The sequence below is a fragment of the Prionailurus viverrinus genome, chromosome B1 (assembly GCF_022837055.1).
Source record: "Prionailurus viverrinus isolate Anna chromosome B1, UM_Priviv_1.0, whole genome shotgun sequence".
Taxonomy (NCBI): Eukaryota; Metazoa; Chordata; class Mammalia; order Carnivora; family Felidae; genus Prionailurus; species Prionailurus viverrinus.
In genome coordinates this window covers 141,446,059-141,463,710 of record NC_062564.1, presented here as the reverse complement: position 1 = coordinate 141,463,710, position 17,652 = coordinate 141,446,059, and positions in this window count along the sequence as shown.

The window sequence follows — 17,652 nt, the reverse complement described above, 5'->3', positions numbered from 1 at the left end:
GAGTAGATGCCAATATGTTTGTTTCACGCGAGTGATGTTGTGGTCCCCAAAGGCTTTATTTCACACCCTACTCTCACTGATGGGAAGCAGCAAAATGGGGAAGCTTTTAATACAAACATGTAAGCAAGGAGATGTGATCCTATCATTTACTTATTCATTATAAGGACCCTTAAAGAGACAGAATGTTTGGGAAAGAAAAAATAAATGTCATCTTTAATAGGACACCTCAAACTCAGCTTCTTTTCCTTATTTTGTAGGTACTATTAAAATAATCTGAGGGGCGCCTGGGTGGCGCAGTCGGTTAAGCGTCCGACTTCAGCCAGGTCACGATCTCGCGGTCCGTGAGTTCGAGCCCCGCGTCGGGCTCTGGGCTGATGGCTGAGAGCCTGGAGCCTGTTTCCGATTCTGTGTCTCCCTCTCTCTCTGCCCCTCCCCTGTTCATGCTCTGTCTCTCTCTGTCCCAAAAATAAATAAACGTTGAAAAAAAAAATTTAAAAAAAAAATAAATAAAATAATCTGAAATAGTCTAACTCTATAATCCTCGAACAGCTATTTTCCATAATTTTCCCCCTGGTCATTTACAAATATTTCTTCTTTACACCCATTTGGAAATCAATTAGCAGACTACTTATATGTTTACTTCAGAGTTAAGTCGCTTGTAAAAACATGTTTCTATGGGGATCTTGCTTTCATGCGTTCTTTATGCAGCTCTGGCAATCCCCTTTCCAACTAATTCTGTGACATTTCACTGTTAACAGAGATGAAGTGATAGAATATTCACAAACCAAAGTTTAAACAATTAAGGGAATGCTGATTTCCATAAGTAATCATTGAAAACCTGGATGTTTACACCAAGTGTCAGAATTTTGTCTGAGCAAAGTAGAAATGACTTACCTTTGACCTTTTCGATCTTCATTTCCTTATTTGCCTTTAAAAGAGAAGGAGAACTCTAGTGGCTTGCTAGAACCGCCATAACAAAGTACCACAGACTGGGTAGGTTACACAACACAAATTTATTTTCTCAACATTCTGGAGGCTACAGGAGGTCAAGGTATTGGCAGTGCTAGTTTCTTCTAATGTCTCCTATTGGCTTGTGTGTGGCCATCTTCTCTCTGTCTTCACATTGTCTTCCCTCTGTGTGTATCCATGTCCTAATCTTTTCTTCTTATAAGAATTAGGGCACAGTCATATTGGTTAGGGCCAACTCTCATTTTAGCTTAATTAACCTCCTTAAAGACTGTTTGTCTAAATATTGTCACATTCTAAGGTGCTACAAGTTAGTACATCAACATATGAATTTTGGAGGGGGGATATAATTCAGCCTATAACAGAAACCATGCCTATTATTTTCAGTTTTCAATAACAGTACTTTAAAAAATGACATTGTTTCTCCTTCTTGCACTTTAAAAGTAATGGAATGTGTGTAAGACTGCAGGACATCTACATAGGTAAGCATAAATCTTGTTGGCATTTTAATTTTCTCACTGGAAATCTTGTTTCCATGTGCAAGTACTGAAGGTTCTGGGAGATTTTTTCATTATTGCTCTCCTTATGAAAGCAGCTGTTCAATGAACACGGCATATTTTGTTACCTCATCAAGAAGCAGAGGAAGATTATGTTGTGATCAGGTTTTGTATGGCTATATATAGTCAATGCTTTTCTGATTGTCTGAGCTCCAGTGATTGATTTAATAGGTCTACTCCAGGGCAGTTACTCATCCCTGATATTTGTCCAACTCAAAGCTCCATGTTATTTATGTAAACGATGCTTTATATGCTTTCCATGAAGATAAATCCAAGTTGACAGAACTGTTTAAGAGATGAGTGTGCCAACCAATTGGGATTATGATCACAGAATTTATCTCCTTCAACTTTCGTGTTACTTCACTGGCAAATTGGGAGCTTTGGAGGATAAGAGGATAAGATATGACTGGAAGAATCTATTTTCTACTCTGAAGGTAGTATTTTGACATTTCAGAGGACTGTGCATCTAGGAAGACTTCTGAACACAAACAAAGAAAAACAGGCTTGGGAACAGATGATTTGTCTTTGGAAAATGAAAACACCTCTAAACCATGGGGAAAATCTTAAACCAGAGTCATTTAGACATACCCAACATTTGGAAAATGTTCTTATGTTTAGTGAGTTATGCAGTTTTAGCTTTGGCCAGGGATTTTTTTCTTTCACATGGCAGAATATGAGCCTTATGTGTTCTTTATAAGTTGTTAGGAGATAGAAGTAGTTGTTAGAAGATCAAAAGGTTACATGTGATTTTCTGCTTTGAATGTGCTGGACTGATGTCTATGAATTGTCCCCTTCTTTTATAAGAAATCATCCAAAAGCCAAAAAAGAATGAGGAAAAATAAACGCAAATTTGATCTTCAAGAGAACTCAGAGATACAAGAAATCTCAATACAATAACAACAAAATAGGGGAAAAAAAATTGCCAAAAGCAGTGCAAAGCCAACGGGGGCAGATGAACATGTGAAGAGAGGAATTGGATAGTGACAGAGATAAACAAAAGCTCAACACGAATCTCTCAAATAAGTATGTTCCACAGAAACATGAAATAATAGATATTTAATTTGCAACAACGGGAATAGGGAATATCTCTGGATGCTTGGAAGTCGGGATTGATTGAAGAATAACATGAACAATCCATGATTGCAGAAAGTAACTCTGGTTGGAGCAAATAGAAGGGGGACACTGTATATTGCTAACAGTGCTGCAGTTTGTTAGCAGGGAAGATGTAAAAGTTAAAATATCTCACTTACACAAGCAACTCTGTCATAAGCAGAATTGCTGGGAGTCTGCAACACAGCTTTATCCACTCTTACACCAAAACCTTCCTTAAAGGGCTAACGGGAAGGGTGCTCATTTGAAAGGTGAATGATAATGATAACAGGAAGCATCATAGGCTCTAAACAAAGCTCTTACAAAGGGAAAAAAAATAAGTAAAGAGACAAGAAAAACAACAGGTGAAGAACATTCATCAAGAAAAATATACCATAAGGGGGTAAAATTATAACCACATCTGTCATCAAGAATTAGTACAGACACACACACACACACACACACACACACACACACACACACACCAAAAAACAAAAACCCAAAAACCTTAATGAGACAATAGTAACTGAAAAAGAAAAGGACACAGTAGAGATGCAAGAACTCAGGAAGAATGCCCTTCCAGGTGTATCCCCTCTCCACCCTCCTCTGTGCCCTAGGAAGCTGACCTCGGAACTTCTTCAGAAGTTCCATTTTCTACTTGTAGCTGGGCTTGGCCAACTGAGAGTGCTAGCAGGATAATGGAAGGAAAGGAGAAATCAGGTAAAGGTATTGTTCCCTTAGCTCTCCCCATGGGGTCATGCTGGCTGCGTCCCTTGACTTGAAGTAAAGAGCTCCTGTAAGATGGCATTCACTTTGGGTTCCAGTTACCACTCCCTCTCCTTGCCCCTTCAGACCTATAGTCCATTACAATGGCCCAAGTGGGTACTGCACTAATTCTTGCGAGTTCCCTACATTCTGCCTTCACCTTTGTAAAAATCTCTTTGTTACTTTTTTTCAATTTTTCCGTGCCATCTCTTTTCTACAAAAATCATAACTGATAAGATACGAAACTGGCAAAGCTAAGCAATACAGTAGAAGGGAAAAAAATTAAATACTATAGAAATGAGCCAGATTGGAAGCAGCACAAAGGAAAATAGCTTCTTCTGAACAGAGGCACAGTTAAGGGTAGAGATTAGAAAAGATGTAAAATGAAATTAAAATAGTTTGAAAAGGCAAGAGAAAAAATAGTAGATATAGAAGATAAGTAAATCAGTGTCATGGACAAAGAGAACCAAAATAATATAACCAAAAAAATATTTAAGGATATAATTCAATATAACCTACCAAAAATAAAAGACTTGAATCTACAGATGGGATGCGTTTGGCATATCTAAGGGAAAAAAAATAACACAGAATGATCAACACAAAAACTCATCCTGGTAAAATTTCATAGTTTCAATATATATTTAAATATATTCTGCATCCAGAAAGAAAGATTAAGACACTTAAGGAGGGGAAAAAATGCAGGATAGCCTGTCTTTTCTCTGTCAATATGCAAAACTAACTGCAGATCAATGCCAATTAAATCCTTGAAAAAAGAATGATTCAAGAATCTTTATACCTAGACAAACTGCAATACAAGATAAAGGCAACCCTTTTGAATATATAGGAACTCAGAATGTAGTTTTTCAAGTTTTGTTTTTTTTTAATTTCAGCCTTCCTTTAATGAACGGAGAAACAGTCAAAAGAATGGACTGTGAGAATTGAATCCACTGTCCCTGGAACTAAGATCACAAGTATGAGAATTATCGTAAAAATTAGAATGTAAATGTTAAACACTTGGACAAATAGAAATTATATATCCAACAAAAGTTGAGATGAGAGACAAAGCAGTAAGAGGTGGAATAAATATGCTGACCTCTTTTTTTCATAAATGGATAGAGATATTATTTAAAACAGATAAGTAAAGTAACAGTGATATAAGGATACCTAGAGATATAAAGGTGGATTGATTTTGGTACCTTTGGGAAACAGATGGCACACCCACAAAGGGTGACTGAAGAGAGTTTAATGATGGTCTGTTTATAAAGGCCTGAGAAGAACAAAAGAGATCAATAAGGAATGATGTAGCAAACATCAGGAACACACTAATTACCATCCCTCAGTCTGAAGGGGAAAGCGAAGAGAACTGTTACCAGATTAGGAAGAAAGAAGCACTCATGGGAGAGTGTCTGCTGGACAAGAGTTGTGGCCATAGATAGAGGAAATCAATCAAACTTAAAAATCATGGCTGAGGAAGGGGTGCTGAGGAGTAGGTATCTGGTTCTATTTTTCTCTTTCTACTTGGTTCCACTGACCCATCCTAACTAGAAACTAGAAAGGACAAGGGAATCTAGTTAAGGGAATTCATAGATGTCAGCCTTCCATAAAATAGAGCAGGGTAGCTTAGCCACACTAAGACAAACACTTCGTCTATGTTCTCCTTTCCCTCTGCTGACCCTTACCTGGATCAGTGCTTTTACTTGATAAGATCACCACCCCCCCCATTTTTTTTTACACTTACATATCTTTGAGAGACAGTGACAGAGAACAAGTGGGGGAGGGGCAGAGAGAATGAGACACAGAATCCGAAGTAGGCTCCAAGCTCTGAGCTGTCAGCAAAGAGCTCAACGCAGGGCTTGAACCCACAAACCGTGAGATCATGACCTGAGCTGAAGTGGACACCCAATCAACTGAGCCACCCAGGCGGCCCAAGGGCCAGTACTTTTATCAAGAGAGTACTAATACGTGATTCAGTGAAACTCCTGTATTCTAGATATAGTCTTCTTTGCCCAAGTGTATGGCAAAAACACAGTTTTCCTTCTGGAAAATGGCATCAATTATCGTGGTCAAAATGGTTTTCTGGTTCAGAGGCATGAGGAACCAAAAATGGCCAGGGATGGTCACAGGTCCAATTTAATAGACCTGATACAAGTATCCCTCTCTAGAATACTAGGACCACTAAACCCATTGAGGCAATACTATAAGGTTGGGAAGCAAAAATTAAGTAGGTTATTAGGTATAGTATGAGAAGGACCACTACCACTTCCACTCTGTAGCTCTCAAACCAATATATTCTGACTACTGGAGACATAACACTATACATTGGCACCTGGTTTAAGATACAAGCTGTTTCTTATAGAAAGTTTCCCAAACTCTCAACATTGAATGCCACTGAACTTTCAGTTCAGTTGTTTTATACCAGACATTTCTAGAAGACGGGACGTAAGGTAAGAGCAATTATTCCATGGGCATGAGACCATTGCTATATCTCTTTTGCTATAAAATGTGTTTCTTGTTCAGGGTTCCTTGCTTGTGTAGCATTACATGGCAATGAAAAAGGTTTCCTTTAAGTTCACAAATAATGGTATTGGCAGAAGTGCTGTAGAGTGAGAGGGAAATCCTTATGAGAATAAGTTTATTTTTCTATAAAGGCAAATTGCTATATCACCATGACAGAAAGGATCCAATATGATGAACTTGCAACCTTGTTGGGCACTCAGCAATGGTGGTAGTTAGATCAGCCTTGGTGAGGGAAAATTAATGTTGAGCCCATACATAGCTTCCATCTTTGACAATATGGACACAATGCACATGAACCCATTGAGTAAGTATTATGGTTACTAGAGAAATAGGCTTTATGACACATGGTTAAATATATTTCCAGTAAGTAATATATGACGAACATATTTTATGTGAATTAAATATGATAATCCAATTATATTTATTGTGATATTTACATATTTGTATTTTTTAATTTCATTTATTTAAATTTAAGTTAGTTAACATACAGTGCAGAATTGTTTCAGGAGTAGAATCCAGGGATTCATCACTTACATAAACCCAATGCTCATCCCAACAACTTCCCACTTTAATGCCCATCACCCATTTTCCTCATCCCCTCACACATATCCCTTCCAGCAACCCTCAGGTTGTTCTCTGTATTTAAGAGTCTTTTATGATTTTCCTCCCTCTCTGTTTTTATCTTATTTTTCCTTCCCTACCCCTATGTTCATCTGTTGTATTTCTTAAATTTCACATATGAGTGAAATCATATGATATTTGTCTTTCTCTGACTTATTTCACTTAGCATAATATACTCTAAATCCATCGACATTGCAAATGGTAAGATTTCATTCTTCTTCATCACCGAGTAATATTCCATTGTATGTGTATGTGCCTCTCTATATATACGTACCACATATTTCTTATCCATTCTTCAGTCAATGGACATTTGGGCTTTTTCCATAATTTGACTATTGTTGATAGTGCTGCTATAAACATTGGGGTGCATGTGCCCATTCAAATTAGCATTTTTGCATCCTTTGGATAAATACCTACTAGTGAAATTGCTGGGTCATAGGGAAGTCCTATATTTAATTTTTTGAGGAAACTTCATACTGTTTTCCAGAGTGGCTGCACCAGTTTGCATTCTCACCAGCAGTGCAAGAGGGTTCCCTTTTCTCCACATCCTCACCAACATCTGTTGTTTCCTGAGTTGTTCATTTTAGCCATTCTGACAGGTGTGAGATGGTATCTCACTATAGTTTTGCTTTGTATTTTCTGATGTGAGTGATGTTGAACATCTTTTCATGTGTCTGTTAGCTATCTGGATATCTTCTTTGGCAAAGTGTCTATCATGTTCTCTTCCATTTCTTCACTAGAGTATTTGTTTTTTGGATGTTGGGTTTGATTAGTTCTTTATAGATTTTGGATACTAAACCTTTATCCAGTATGTCATTTGAAAAATATCTTCTCCCATTCCATCAGTTGCCCTTTAGTTTTGTTGACTGTTTCCTTTGCTGGGCAGAAGAGTTTTATCTTGATGAGGTCCCAGTACATGTTTGCTTTTATTTCCCTTGCCTCTGGAGACATGTCTAGTAAGAAGTTACTGCAGCCAAGGTCAAAGAGGTTGTTGCCTGTTTTCTCCTCTAAAATTTTGATGGTTTCCTGTCTCACATTTAGGTTTTTCATTCATTTTGAGTTTATTTTTATGTATGGTATAAGAAAGTGGTACAGTTTCATTCTTCTGCATGCTGCTGTCCAGTTCTCCTAGCGCCATTTGCTAAAGAGACTGTCTTTTTTCCATTGGATATTCTTTCCTGCTTTGTGAAAGATTAGTTGGTCATACATTTGTGGGTCCAATTCTGAGTTTGCATTCTGTTCCATTGGTCTATGTGTCTGTTTTTGTGCAAATACCATACTGTCTTGATGATTATGGCTTTGTAGTACAGGCTAAAGTCTGGCATTGTGATGCCTCCAGGTTTGGTTTTCTTTTTCAACATTACTTTGGCTATTCAGGGTCTTTTGTGGTTCCATACAAATTTTAGTATTGTTTGTTCTAGCTCTGAGAAGAATGCTGGTGCTATTTTCATTGGGATTGCATTGAATATGTAGATTGCTTTGGGTAGTATTGACATTTTAACAATATTTGTTCTTTCAATCCATAAGCATGGAATATTTTCCCATTTCTTTGTGTCTTCTTCAATTTCTTTCATAAGTTTACTACAGTTTTAAGTGTACAGATCTTTTACCTCTTTTGTTAGGTTTATTCCTAGGTATTTTATGGTTCTTGGTGTAATTATAAATGGGATCCATTCCTTGATCTCACTTTCAGTTGCTTCATTATTGGTGTATAGAAATGCAACTGGTTTCTGTACATTGATTTTGTACCTTGCGATTTTGCTGAATCCATATATCAGTTCTAGCAGTGTTTTCGTGGAGTCTTTCAGGTTTTCCATGTAGAGTATCATGTCGTCTGCGACAAGTGAAAGTTTGACTTCTTCTTTGCCAATTTAAATGCCTTTTATTTCATTTTGTTGTCTGATTGCTGAGAATAAGACTTCCAACACTATGTTAAACAACAGTGGTGAGAGTGGACTTCCCTGTCATGTTCCTGATCTCAGGGGGAAAGCTCTGTTTCTCCCCATTGAGGATGATATTAGCTGTGGGCTTTTCATATACGCCTTTTATGATGTTAAGGTACGTTTCTTCTATCCCTACTTTCTGGAGGGTTTTTATTAAGAAAGGATGCTGTATTTTGTCAAATGCTTTTTCTGCATCTATTGACAGGATCATATGGTTCTTATCCTTTCTTCTAGTAATGTGATGTATCACATTGATTGATTTGTGAATATTGAACCAGCCTGGCAGCCCAGGAGTGAATCCCACTTGATCATGGTGAATAATTCTTTTAACACACTGTTGAATTCGATTTGCTAGTATCTTGTTGAGAAGTTTTGCATCCAGGTTCATCAGGGATATTGGCCTTTGATTCTCCTTTTTTGTGGGATCTCTATCTGGTTTGGGAATCAAGGTAATGCTGGCTTCATAGAATGAGTTTGAAAGTTTTCCTTCCATTACTAGTTTTTGGAATAGTTTGAGAATAATCAGTATTAAGTCTGCTTTAAATGTCTGGGAGAATTCCCCTGGAAAGCCATCTGACCCAGGACTCGTATTGTTAGAAAATTTTTGATAACTGATTCAATTTCTTTGCTGGTTATGGGCCTTTTCAAATTTTCTATTTCTTCCTATTTGAGTTTTAGTATTATGTGAATGTCTAGGAATTTGTCCATTTTTTCCAGAATTTCCAGTTTGTTTGCATATAATTTTTCATAGTATTCTCTTACAATTGTTTGTATTTCTGTGGTGTTGGTTGTGATCTCTCTTCCTTCATTCATGATTGTTATCTATTTGAGTCCTTTCTCTTTTCTTTTGAGAAATCTGGCTAGGGGGTTATCAATTTATTCTTTCAAAAAACGAGTTGATCTGTTGTACTGTTTTGTTGGTGGTGGTGGTGGCGGCCGTGGTAGTGGTGGTGGTGATGGTTGGTTGCTTTCTATATCATTTCATTCTTCTCTAATCTTTATTATTTCCCTTCTTCTGGCTTTGGACTTAGTTTGCTGCTCCTTTTCTAGCTCCTTCGGGTGTAAGGTTAGGTTGTGTATTTGGGACCTTTCTTGCTTCTTGAGATATACCTGAATTGCAATGTACTTTTTCCTCTTAGAAATGCTTTTGTTGCTTTCCAAATGGTTTGGACTGTTGTGTTTTCATTTTCATTTGCTTCCATGTACTTTTTAATTTCCTCTTTAATTTCCTGATTAACCCATTCATTCTTTAGGATATTCTTTAACCTCTGTGTATTTGAGGGCTTTCCAAATTTATTTTTTGAGGTAGATTGCAAGTTTCATAGCTTTGTGATCTGAAAACATGCATGGTATGATCTTGAGCTTTTTGTGCCTGTTGAATGTTGCTTTGTGACCCAGTATGTGATCTATTCTGGAGAATTTTCTATGTGCACTCAAGAAGAATGTATATTCTGCAACTTTAGGATGAAATGTTCTGAATATATCTGTTAAGTCCATCCAGCCCCGTGTGTTCATTCAAAACCATTGTTTCCTTATTGATTTTCTGCTTAGATCATGGGTGCATTGCTGTAAGTGGGTGTTAAAGTCCCCTAATATTATGGTATTATTATCAATGAGTTTCTTTATATTTGTGATTAACTGATTTATATTTGGGTTCTTTAAAGTTGGGGGCATAAATATTTATAATTATTTGATCTGCTTAGATCCCTTAGTTATAATGCCCTTCTGCATCTCTTGTTACACTCTTTGTTTTAAAATCTAATTTGTCTGATATAAGTATGGCTACTCCAGCTTTCTTTTGACCTCCATTAGCATGATAGATGATTTATTCATCCCCTCACTTTCAATCTGCAGGTGTCCTTGTGTCTAAAATGAGTCTCTCCTAGGCAGCATATAGATGGGTCTTGTTTTTTTATCCATTCTAATATCATATGTCTTTTGATTGGAGCATTTAGTCCATTTAAATTGAGTGATTATTGACAGATATGAATTTAGTGCCATTGTGTTATCTGTAGATTTGGTGTTTCTGGTGATGTTCTCTCGTCCTTTGTAGTCTTTGCTGCTTTGGTATACTTTTTTTTTTCTTTTTTCTTTTCTTTTCTTTTTTTTTTTTTCTCCAGAGCATCCCCCTTAAAATTTCTTGCAGCATTGGTTAACTGGTCAAAAACTCCTATAGGTTTTGTTTGTTTGGGAAAGTCTTTATCTTTCCTTCTATTCTGAATGAAAGCCTTGCTTGGTAAAGAATTCTTGGCTGCATATTTTTCCTATTCAGCACATTGAATATTTCCTGCCACTCCTTTCTGGCCTGCCAAGTTTCAGTGGACAGGTCTGCTGCTAACCTTATGTGACTACCCTTGTATGTTAAGGACCTTTTTTTTCCCAGCTGCTTTCAGAATTTTCACTTTATCCTTGTATTTTGCAAGTTTCACTATGAGATATCATGGTGTTGACCTGTTTTTGTTGATTTTTGAAAGGAGTTCTCTTTGCCTCTTGGATTTAGATGTTTGTTTCCTTCTCCAGATTAGGGAAATTCTCAGCTACAATTTTTTCAAATAAACCTTCTTCCCCTTTTTCTCACTATTCTTCTTCTGGGACTCCTATGATATGGATATTGTTTTGTGTCATGGAATCACTTCGTTCTCAAAGTCTCCCCTCATGACCTAGTAATTTCCTTTCCCTCTTTTGGTCAGCTTCATTATTTACCATAATTTTATCTTCTATTTTACCTATTCTCTCCTCTGCTTCTTCAATCCTTGCTGTCACTGTATCTAGTTTATTTTGCATCTCAGCTATAGCATTTTAAAATTCATCCTGACTAGTTCTTAGGTCCTTGGTCTCTGTAGCAAGGGTTTCTCTGGTGTCTTCTATGATTTTTTTCGAGCCCAGCTAGTAGTCTTATGACTGTTGTTCTAAATTCTTGTTCAGATATATTCCTTATATCTGTTTTGAGTAAGTCGCTGGCTGTGGCTGTGATTTCATCTTGAATTTTCTTTTGGGGAGAATTCCTCCATCTCATTTTGGCTAAGTTTCTGTCTTTTGCATGTTTTGAAAGCTTGTTATGTGTGTACTGCACCTGAAAATACTGTTATACCAAATTGGGGTCATACACTGTCCAGGGCCTGGCACTCCAGGAAGTGTTTCTGGTTATGCTGTGTGTACTCTGCTGTTGCATCTTAGCTGCTCTTTCCTACTGGTCAGTCTTCTGCAGAGTTCCTCCTTGCTTGCAGTGGAGAGTGTTTTGGCCTTTAACCAGGTATGCTTTGATTTGTTTGTTGAAGTAACCCTAGGGGAAAAAAAAGGAAAGGGGGGAGGAGGAAAAAGCTTATCCAAAAAAAAAAAAAATAGAGAAAAGGAAAGAGAACAACAGAGAAAAAAACAGGCAAACAGGGAATCAGAAAACTATAAGGCTGATTCCATAGAAAAAGTAAGGGGAAAAAGAAGAAAAGAAAAAAGAAGAAAAAAAGCCAAATCCAGAGGAGAGAGCGAGAAGAAAATGAAAAGAAAACAAAACAAAAAACACAGTAAAGAACTATGAACCTGATTTCAAAAGAGAAAAAGAAGGGGCGCCTGGGTGGCTCAGTCGGTTAAGCATCCGACTTCGGCTCAGGTCATGATCTCACAGTTCGTGAGTTCGAGCCCCGCGTCGGGCTCTGTGCTGACAGCTCAGAGCCTGGAGCCCGCTTCACATTCTGTGTCTCCCTCTCTCTCTGCCCCTTCCCTGCTCATGCTGTGTCTCTGTCTCAAAAATAAATAAACATTAAAAAAAATTAAAAAAAAAAAAGAGAAAAAAGTAGACAAAAAAAAAAAAAGAGCTGTTGTTGGTACCTGTGGGATGGTGTCTGTGCTGGTCTGAAGGAGAGGTGGACTGCATTGACTCAGCATCAGTCTTGCCCCAGTAAATAAGCAGTTGACAGGCATGGAGGGGTAGGGTTTGGTGTAAGCAAGTATGCCTTACTGGGGCCTGCTATGTTGCTCTCTGAAGTCCCATCCTGTTGGTGTTAGAGGGAAAAATGGTGCCACCCCCATTTCTTGTCCCGGGACTGGGGATCTCACTCCCCACTGTTCAGGTAGCCCTCATAGAATAGCAAGGGAAGTTAGCTCACCCTGTATCAAAATTCTCTTACATTTCTTCTTTGATGCATGGCTGGGATTCAAAACCCATAGTCTTAAAGACCCAGTACGGTGCAGTTCCACTCCCTTCCTCTGGAGTAGAGTCTCTCACCCTGCAGATGAAAGGTCTTTGGTTGGCACCTGCAGGGTCTTTTGTCCTTGGGGAGGCAATAAACCCTCTTCCAAAAGTATTCCAGGAAGGGGATTGTTCTCTCCCACTGCACCTTGAAGATCACTATACCATGCTATGCACTCCAGGGCCAGCTGCTTCCTCCCCAGGAGCATGCACAATAGCTCTGCTCTAGTTACTGGAGAAAGTCATGCACTTCTAGAGTCTCAGAGTTTGAGATCCGAAAGCTGTTTGCAAAAAAAGAACCTGGAAACTCAGTACTTCTTGGTCCCCCTCTTGTGGCCCAGAGAGGTTTCCCTCTTGTGCAAACTTGATGCTGCACTATCTCAACCCCTCTCTCTTTTTCTCCCTTTTGTCTCTCCATGGAAAGGGTTTCCTACCCCCGCATGGTGCCACCATTTTTCTCTCCCATTCACATCCATGCACCTTGCATCTGCCAATCTGCCTCCCTCCAACTGTGGAGATCCTTCTACCACTCCACAGATGAATTTCCTGGGTGTTCCAAGTAATCTGACCTCAATACAGCTGTGTTTGAGGGACAAGGAAAGCCCAGGGTCCCCCCTAATCAACTCTCTACAATCCTACTACTCAACTCCCTATAAATCTGTTATCTGAAAAATTAGGTTGGCAGCACTTTTTTCAGGCTTTTAAGAGATACTAACTCCAGTTTCCTGATTTCCCTGGAAACTTTTCATTCCCTGTCATCCCACAGGATGCTTGTCTGTTAACAGGATGCTTGTCAGACCTGTGGCTCATGGAACTCATGTCTTTTGAGTTTATACTTTATTTTGGTTCACAAAGATGTTCATCTTACTCTTGAGCCTGTCTAACTTGTTTGGGTCATTGTTATATATAAAGAGTATGCCAATGAATGAACTCACTTTTAATTCTAAATTGCTCTACCCACTATCTATGTAATTTAGTGGCTAATGAGTAAAGAGAAATATCTGAATATTTAAACATTTGTACTTATTTAACTTAAGAGCTACTTTACTCTGTTTATATCGACTGGGTATCATATCCTTAGTCCCTTGTGTTTAATTACTAACAAAAAGTATTAACAATAATATTCTGTTCACTTATTTTGACAAATTTTACACTGTATCATATGTAAGACTTCTTGTTACTTGATATATGGAGAGCGACAAATTAAAGTAATGAACTTAAACAGAGGTATAAGTAATATCCTGGATTTTTAAAAACCCAGACCAAGGACAGCAGAGACATGGCTAAACAGGAGCACACATGGCAAAGATTTAGCATTTTAGTTGAATGAAAGTTCTGTATAAATTATTAATATAAGTCTGCCAAAAAATCTCACTCAAGTTAGGCACAATAATAGAAAAAAAGTGATGAGATAAAGGTCGTTGGATACTCCCTTTCTGCTCTCTACAGGTCATGCTAAACATAGACTATTACTTTCAGTCCCAAATGCCATACTTTAAAAGGAACAAATCTGGAGCTTATCTGGAGAAGAGAAATAAAAATGTTAAAAGTTGTGAAAACTATTATAAATAAGGAACATTTTAAGCAACTGACCTTTGAAGGACTTCATAAGTATCTTCAAACACTTCAAGGATAATAATAGGAAAAGAAGACTAATCATATTCCACGTAGTTAAAGCACTAAAATAGATAGCTATATATTTTCTAGTTCTATAAATGTAGAAAATTTTGGGAATTTCCAAAATATTAGAATTTTGAAAATAAATTCAGCTATCTTTATTGCAATGAGATTCCAAACATTGGAATTATTCAGGTAATGGTAATGGATATTATATTAAAGATTAATACCTTTGAATGAAGATTGTATCAATATCTTTTCTTTTGAGGTTCCACCATTTATCAAATTATACATAACTAGACTCATACATTTTTTAAACCCTTGTCGAATTTATTCTTACAGTATGTGCCCAATTCTCTTTCAAATGCTCTGCCTTTAGAAATTGTTCTACCCCATTTTTATTTCCATCACTAACTTTGGTTAGCTGACCTCTTCTTGTCTTTAAGTCCCAACTACAATATCACTTCTTCCTGGAAGACTTCTCAAGGTTTTCTGATGGTAAATTTATTTCCCGAGTAAGTTGTGAGCTTCTTTAAGTAAAACACTATATACCCTGAGTATACCTGCCACAAGTATCATTCTAGCCTAAACATACACAAGACTTATGTCAACATTTCTGCAAAAGAAGGAATATAGAAAGTGGTCAGTGGGAAGACATATTAATTTTGGACCAGGAATTAAAATAGCTGGAAAAACAACAAAAGGAAAACGAAAAATTTTAAATTGAAAAGCTATAGAAGCATTATTTGAAAGGGAGAGAGAAAATATGTTCTTGTGAATAAATAATTTAACCTTTGTATATTGTTTTCTATGGTTGATTCAACTCAAATAATTCTTTGATCAGAATAATTTTTCATGAAGATTCAATTTTACTTATGATGTAAGAGGCTAGAACAATCTAGAGAAAAAAATTCTATTTTATTGATATATTTCTAAAATATTCCATTCAGTAGCACTTAACTTCTTTTACAATGCAAAGGGCATCTGTATTCTATATTGGAAATATAAGGGCCAACTTGTTGTACGACCAAATAAATCACTACTATGTTCCATCTGATAACTTTGCTCCTATGTAATCCTATGGATATGAAAGTATATTTGGGAAACACCAAGATAATTATTTTATAGAGGAAAACCAGTATAGTCTCATGTCCTATAGCCTTTAAAAAAGATTAAAAGGAGGGGAAAAACCCCTTATTAATTTATACTTGCAAAACAATTGCAGTCATTTTCCTGGCTGAAGACTAAATTATTGTACGTTATAGTGTGCATGTTTATGATAAGTAGATTACTATAGATCATTCCAAGAGGAGGTGGAGGGAAGATTGCACTAACATTAGCTTCTCTGGTATTTGCAGGCTGTAAATTTCTTTAAATGATAGATGTAAAGATGGAAGACAGATGGACAGAGGAAAAGACAGAATCAGATACTGGATGAGTTGGTATTGCAGTCTGTGTTTCAGCGCTGTCTTATTACTGCAAGGCTAGCAAGCATCAAAGTCCCCCCACAGCTCCAACTCCCTCCCCCTGAAATGTACCGATTTATATGAAAATTAAGATTACAAATTAAAGCCTGGCTATCCTGGAGTTTTCCAGTTCATCAGCCATCCAATAAAAATGATGTCAAGCCTGTATGCATAATTCCCAGAAGATTACTTTGTCCTTACAGCTAAGCCCTGTCCCTGATATGAAAGATCTCTATCCACTTTTATTGAAATAAAGAACTAACATCATAATCCCAATATTGAGGTATAATCTTCATTATCTCCTGACCCTCTTGAGGTTCTCCCAATCTATATTACTTCAGATTTGTTTATTTATAATCCTTATGTATTTACCTTTATTGAGATAGGATTAAAACTAAAGGGGAGGGGTTGGAAGCTCCAAAAAATCCTTATGATCTCATGATTGAGTTTCAATTCACCAACAATCAACTAATGTGTTAGACTGAGGGTTCAGTTTTTTTTTTTTTTAAGTGGTTCTTATAGTTGTATAGTCTAAGCCTGAAAAACCATTAATTGGTCCCCTGAGTGTCCTCATTTCATTAAATGAATTATTTCCAATCCAACCTGTTTTGTGAAATGATGGTAACATCCTCTTTTCCTATTTATTAAAGTAGTGGGGGAGGGGTTAATGAAAAGATAAATACCGATAGAATCATCCAAAGAACTTTTATCTATTTTCTTAGGAAGTTTTGATTCATACCTATAGTTAATTACTGGTAAACCACAATCCCCCAACCTTTCTCCCCCTACAAGAGCCTTAATGGCCTCTGGCTATGCCTCAGGCTGTTAACTACCAAACTAGTCATTAATGCTGGTCAAGATGATTTCTTGGAGATCGTTTCTCATTTATTCTTTTTCATAGACAAAACAGACTTTGTTCTGAACAGAGAATAAAATAGTACTTTAGCCATTTTTCCCCTTTCAAAAGCATAAAGAAATACCTATGAAAAACACACTTTACTGTGGTATTTTAAAAACATTTCAAATATTAATTTAATATCCAAAGTGCAAATTGGATTTGCAAGTCCCAGTTTTCACTGATAATCGTGCTTTCTTACTTTAAATGAATTTCTGCTATTATATTTGGAGAAACACATCTTGATTAAGAGATTTGGTGAGTGTTCTTAGTTACTCTACCTCTTATTTTTATGTTTTATGCAAGGAAATGTTAGGATAATATTATTTGGCTTTTAGATTTGAAAACAGACTGGAAATAGAAGCACTTTAGTATTGGCATAAAACTGCACTGGAGTGTTTTCTTCTTAAAATAAGGTTTATTGATTGCAAAAGACCCTTGTTCTACCATTATTTGATATATAGTGGGATTTGTTATAATCTTCATTGGCTCAATTATTCCTCATCTGTGAACCCTTCCTTTTCATTCAGTCATGCTTTTACTTGAGCACCTGCTATTGCCTGAGTGCACTCAGAGATAAATAAGAGGAGAATGGAAATAGAGACCAGGAAGACAGAAACAGCTATGATCACTGAATAATATTTTTGCATAAAATGATATTCAAACATAAAATCCTACATTCGAATTATTAGCCTCCTAAACTGTTTACTAATTCAAAGGGAAGTGGCTGGAACCAATATTTATTATGCACCTAATATTTTACGAATATTGGTCTGGATAATTTACATTAATTTTCTGATTTAACCCTTACAACAAGTTTACAGTCCTTACAGAACTCCTACAATTATTCCTATTTTGTGGATGTAGAAATTGAGACTTTAAGATTATTGAAGATAATGGGAGAAAGAATAAGAAAGAACTAGAGGAAAGATGCAGAAAGAAAAAAAAAAGTTTTGGGTCTTCCAAAACAAACATTACTTACTTAGTGCCCTATCCCTTCATTTGCTCACAGATAAGAAATACATTCCTC